At 47.2% G+C, this 6139-nt stretch overlaps 1 long non-coding RNA gene across 1 annotated transcript; it reads left to right on the forward strand.

The window, feature by feature from the left end:
- The first annotated feature begins 1246 nt into the window (after positions 1-1246).
- LOC144260085 (uncharacterized) lies at positions 1247-5693 on the forward strand. Its single transcript, XR_013345000.1, has 2 exons — positions 1247-2882; positions 4236-5693. It is a non-coding gene; the product is annotated as an uncharacterized LOC144260085 (long non-coding RNA).
- The last annotated feature ends 446 nt before the right edge of the window (positions 5694-6139 follow it).

The following is a 6139-nucleotide window of genomic DNA, read 5'->3' on the forward strand; positions in this document are numbered from 1 at the left end:
GTCCTTATCTGTGTGTCGTCTGTCAACTGCTGGAAACAGATGCCTCTATGCATTTCATAAGCTTACTATTGACACGGTTTGTGTTCTTTCCTTTTATAGTACAGTGATACTATTCTTTGACAGGGTAAGAAGCCTTGTGGTTGGGGGGGAAGCGGTAGATGTGATATATCTTGACTTTAGTAAGGCTTTTGATACTGTCTCACTTGACCTTCTCATAAACCAACTAGGGAAATACAACCTAGATGGAGCTACTATAAGGTGGGTGCAAAACTGTTGGGAAAATATTCCCCGAGAATAGTTATCAGTCGTTCGCAGTCATGCTGGAAGGCCATAATGAGTGTGGTCCTGCAGGGATCGGTTCTGGGTCCGGTTCTGTTCAATATCTTCATCAATGATTTAGATAATGGCATAGAGAGTACACTTATAAAGTTTGCGGACAATACCAAGCTGGGAGGGGTTGCACGTGCTTTGGACGATAGGATTAAAATTCAAAATGATCTGGAGAAATGGTCTGAAGAAAATAGGATGAAATTCAATAAGGACAAGTGCAAAGTCCTCCACTTAGGAAGGAACAAGCAGTTGCACACATACAAAATGGGAAACGACTGCCTAGGAAGGAGTACTGCAGAAAGGGATCTGGGGGGTCATAGTGGACCACAAGCTAAATATGAGTCAACAGTGTAATGCTGTTGCAAAAAAAGCAAACCTCATTCTGGGATGTATTAGCAGGAGTGTTGTAAGCAAGACACGAGAAGTAATTCTTCCGCTTTGCTCCATGCTGATTAGGTCTCAACTGGAGTATTGTGTCCAGTTCTGGGCACCACATTTCAGGAAAGATGTGGACAAATTGGAGACAATCCAGAGAAGAGCAACAAAAATGATTAAAGGTCTAGAAAACATGACCTATGATGGAAGATTGAAAAAATTGGGTTTGTTTAGTTTGGAGAAGTGAAGACTGAGAGGGGACATGATAACCGTTTTCAAGTACATAAAAGGTTGTTACAAGGACGAGGCAGAAAAATAGTTTTTCTTAAGCTCCGAGTATAGGACAAGAAGCAATGGGCTTAAATTGCAGCGAGGGGAGTTTAGGGCGGTTAAGGCTACATCCCTCAGGGCGGTGTTGTTCCTACACTGGCAGATAAACTCCTTCTGTCGGCGTAGGCTGTGTCTACACTAGCAGGCATAGGCTCCATAGTGTAGACATAGCCTTAGGCGCGATTTCCCTTAGGCCCTGTCTGCACGAAGGACATTGGCCCTGCTGTAGCTACATCCGTGTAGCTCAGCCACGGCAATCCCCTCACGTAGAGGCGCTGGACCAATCCAACCAGTGGAACGAACGCAGTGGAACGAACTTGGTTCTGTTAGCAGATTAAGCGGCACTGGCCTAAGCCTGACTCCGTACTAACCCAGTGCCTGGGCCATTTGCACCATTGTTACTACATCTGTGCAGTTCTCTCGGGGACGATTTCCTTAAGGCAGTGTCACCCCAAGCCCTGAGCCTTGTTTAATGCTGGACAGTGAGAGGGCCACCCTGACACCTTGGACCCTTTGGACCTCTTTATTCCATCTAAATTAACACAACAGGCAGTTAAAGTGCGACACATCACAGCGCCCTACAGTTCACACCCACGTGGTCTGGACTGCCATGTAGACAAGTCCTAAATTAGAGCAATCAAGGCAGAGAGCAGCCCCCCTTGCTATCTGGCACTGGCTCCCTCAGAAGAACTGGAATCACAAAACTAACAAGGCAGGACAGCTTCAAAGTCTGAAGAGCAAAGGAAATGAATTGGATAGCCGTCTGTCTTGGATGCCGAGGATCAGAGGGGTAGCCGTGTTAGTCTGTATCCACAAAAACAACAAGGAGTCCGGACTAACAGGGTTATTTGGCCACAAACACACCCGTGCCCTGCTCGTTTCTGGAGAGCTGGTTGAATGCTGCCTGACCTGTCAAAAGGGCCGAGACCGAGCTGGACTGTGCCAAACAGCGCACGCTGTGCTCCAGAAAGGGGAGCTCTACATCAGGGCTGACTGGTATAGTGAAGAACAGAACATTACCCCAAACCTGGCCATGCAGGAAAGAAATCACACCGACGTGAGCTGGGCTGCTGAAATCCTTCACTCGAAGGGCCCGTTCCAGCACCGCTCCGTTCAAAGGGACTCTTGCCGTAGAGTCGAACGGGACTTTGATCCAGCTCTAAGAAGTGAGATGGCAACAGGAGCTAGGCAGTGAGGTGCTGCCAATATTTTAGCAAGACGGCCCCCGCCCCCCATTCTATGCTAACCCCATGTCCCGGGGCCCATGTGCAGCCGTGGAGGGATGGGGGCGTTAGGAATTTGTGCCCTACGTCAGCAAAGCAATTCATGACATGCTTAACTTTAAGCATGTGCTGAAGTCCCATTCAGGTGCAGGGACTCCATGCAGCTGACCCCGACCTCATGTGCATCCCCTAGAATCTGTGGGGCTGTGGAGCGAACCCCCCAGCCTATTCCATGGGAAAGGCACACCCTGTGGACTGATGTGGGGGGAGGGGAAGGGGATCTCAGTGGCTGTTTCCTCCACAAAGGCCCCTCTAAGGTGTGTTTCCACAGGGGGAAGATCTCACTGGTTCATTATTAAAGAAAAGCTGCACCTGCTTTCCTCAGCCTTTAACTCTCCTAGGGGGTCCACTCACCAATCACCCCCAGCCAAGCAGCCTTGCTCCAGTCGTCTCCCCTCCCAGTCAGTCACTGATTCTAGTTCACACCCCTGTTCCCTCCAGCAGCCGGAGCAGGGGTGCATGCTGGAGCGCTAAAGCTCCGGGAGTTCCAGCCGAGAAACGAAAGCTGCAGCTGGCAGATGTGAAGGGGAGTCAGACTGTGAGATGCCCAGAGGCCCTGCTCAGGTAGGAAGCTGGTGTGTTTGCTTCTGTGCAGTGACACACTGAAGGGGGAATAAAAGTCTTTCCCCTCGCGTTCCTGGCAGTGTGTGACACTGCAGAGATTTCCTAGAGAGACCAAACTGGGGCTCCGAAAGCCTTTTACACGGATGCTAAAATCTCAGTTGACTCCCAAATGCTGCTGGCTTGGAGGGGGGGGGCACAGAACCCCCGAGATTAGGGGGCGTCATACGTTTTGGGGTCTAGGTTTATTGTGCATTGGCAGGTGTAACTCTCGCCCCATTGGGAGGGCGGGATGCTCCAGCATGGACCAGGCTGCAGGGCATGGCTGCAGGCAGCCAGCTGGAGTGATGCGGGTGAATCTCGCTCTGTCCCTCCAAAACTGCAGTCCAGCGGTTTTCACAAGTAGCCTTTTTCCCATAACACACTGGTGTGAGTCTGAGCAGCCTCGGGGTTCTTTCGTCCCAGAGACTTGTGTGCAGGGTGACCAAGGCTATCGGAGGTTGCCCACCGGGTAGACTAGGTACCAGCCCTGTTTTCTGCAGCTCAGTGTGTGCTGTTTCACTGGTGAGCAGTAGTCATTGACTTCCCATTAGGGTCCCTAGCAGCATGCTTGGGGGAGGCAGGAGCCTCAGAAGCGGGGACAGCAGGGGGTGTTGGGGGAGCCAGTGGGGACAGGGGTACTGGGGGAGCCAGGGGTGACTAGGCGTGGTGGGGGTTAGTCTAATATCATTCTGGGGTGTATTAGCAGGAGTGTCAGAGGTAAGACCCATTGTCCTGCTGTCCTCAGCACTGGAGAGACACCAGCTGGAGAACTGTGTCCAGTTTTGGGTGCCACAGTTTAAGAAAGATGTGGACAAACTGGAGAGAATCCAGAGGAGAGCAACAAAAATTATCAAAGGTTTAGAAAACCCATGATCTGTGAAGGAAGGTTTTAAAAAACAGGATATATTTAGTCTTAAGAAAAGAAGACTGAGGGGGACCTGATAAGTCTTTAAATATGTTCACGGCTGTTATAAAGAGGACAGTGAGTAATTGTTCTTCAGGTCTCCTGAAGGTAGGACAAGAAGTAATCGGCTTAATCTGCTGCAAGGGAGATTTAGGTTCGATATTAGGAAAAACTTTTTAGCTCTAAGGATAATTAAGAACCAGAAAAGGCTTCCAAGGGAGGTTATGGAATCTCCATCAGTGGAGGTTTTTAAGATCACCTGTCATGGATGAACTAGGTTTACTTGGTCCTGCCTCAGCACCAGGGGCTGGACTAGATACCACTTGAGGTCCCTTCCAGCCCTATATCTCTATGATTCTAGGATTACCAATGCCTCCCATAATAATGTCTTGACCCTCTTTTTATTGCAGCAGATGAGAGGTTCACCAAATAAACAAACCAAAACAAAGAACCACCACAGGGAATGTGCTGAACAATTAGACCTACTCAAAATGGCCTCAGAGAGAGCCAGTGAAACCGTTATGGGAAGCTCTGAGAGGGGGAAAGCCTGCAAGAGTTAGAAGAAATCCAAAAAGTCGTCAGAGAAACCCTGCAAGAGAAATGGACCCAAAGGCTGCAGAATGTGAAAAGGGAAGCCACGCAATGGTGAATCCTTATAAATGTGGGGAATGTGGCAAAAGGTTCAGACTGAAACCACTTCTTCAAATTCACCAACTAATCCATGCCAGAGAAAGGCCCATTCCTCATATGGCGAGTGGGAAAGGGTTCTGTAGGAAACCAAGTCTTGTCGAACCCCGGGGAATGAATACAGGAGACCGTCTGTAAATGTACCGAGTGTGGGAAATGCGGCAAGCACTGAGCAATGCTGGAAGTCAGGCCCTAGGCAGTTAGTGTTAGGCAAGCAAAAACTGTGGCCCATAATTATTAATGCTCCAAATACAAAGCACTTCATAGGGCCTAGATCCCAGCAGGTCTGTTGTGCTAGAAATACATGGCTAGTGGGCTGGCTGCCTTCAAAGTGAGTTGTGGTGCTCAAAACCCCTGACAATTTGACTCAGTCTTTGAACTTCCCCAACTCCCATGTATTACATACGGAACGTGGAAAATATATTCCAGCGGGTGATGGGTTCGCTAACAGAAAACGGACAAGGAAGCCTCATGAGGCAGAGGGGAATCAGTTCTGACCAACAATCCGCTTTCAAGCTATGGACAGAGGTTTTAGTATAACCATTTACTACAGAGTATTTCTCCCAGACACTCAACCCAGGAATTGCCATACCTGTTCAGACCAATGGTCCGTCCACTTGTGCGTCCTCTCTGCTACAATGGCCAGTGCCAGATACTTTGGAGAAGAGTGAGAGAAACCCTGTAATGGACAAGTATGTAAAAATGTGGCCATACTATGGAGGAAAATTTGTCCTAAACCCGTAATAGTTGGGTTATGCCCTGAAGCACAATCTTTTATCACCCTCATAAAAAAATCTGCCTTTAGATAGCTGTGGATGTTTGCTAATATACAGCCCTGTTTTGATTCTTAGGCTCTGTGATATCTTGGGCCAGTGAGTTCCACAGGTTAATTACATGTTGTGCTTTTAAAACAAACAGTTTCCTTTATTCATTCATATTTCTGTAAATAACTCCATCTGTAAATAAAACACAAGCACACTGCACTTTTTAAACATTCATTTTATATCCATAACAGCTAACGCAAAAGAACGAGAGGGTCCTACTGCTAAACTTGATTTAATTTAACGTAGAGTTTGACAAACATAGCATGGGTGTTGGGTCTGGTTTGGTTTTTATTTAAAGCATTTGCCTTTATCACATGCATAAAATAAATCGTAATGATCCCTTGCCTGACATTCACACATGATTAGTTATGGTTTTTGCATTACTTATGCTCCACCGGAACATTAAAAAGAAACCCAGGCAGAGGCACTGGGAGGAAAAAGTCCCTTTTAAAGCAGTAGCTGGTCAGTTTTATCTCCTGGATATATTTACAGTAAAATTCATTAACATCAATGACCAACATAGAAACAACCACTTGATTATTCACCAACATTTAAATATTAGAAATTAGGTGACGTTAGATATACACAGATATATTTAAAATACAATTCAATACATTTCTCAACACATAATCCTTTAAGAAGTGAAGAACCCCCCCCAAATACACAAATACCAGATCATCCTTATTCCTGACTTGAGTTCGTATGATATTTATTTACATCCAGTTTTAAACCCAGAGATCAAAAGCTCTGACCCTTCCCCCCCTCCACCCAGCCTTCCCTTGGCTTTGTAAGCAGCAAGAAGA

Source organism: Eretmochelys imbricata, chromosome 2 (genome assembly GCF_965152235.1).
Source record: "Eretmochelys imbricata isolate rEreImb1 chromosome 2, rEreImb1.hap1, whole genome shotgun sequence".
Taxonomy (NCBI): domain Eukaryota; kingdom Metazoa; phylum Chordata; order Testudines; family Cheloniidae; genus Eretmochelys; species Eretmochelys imbricata.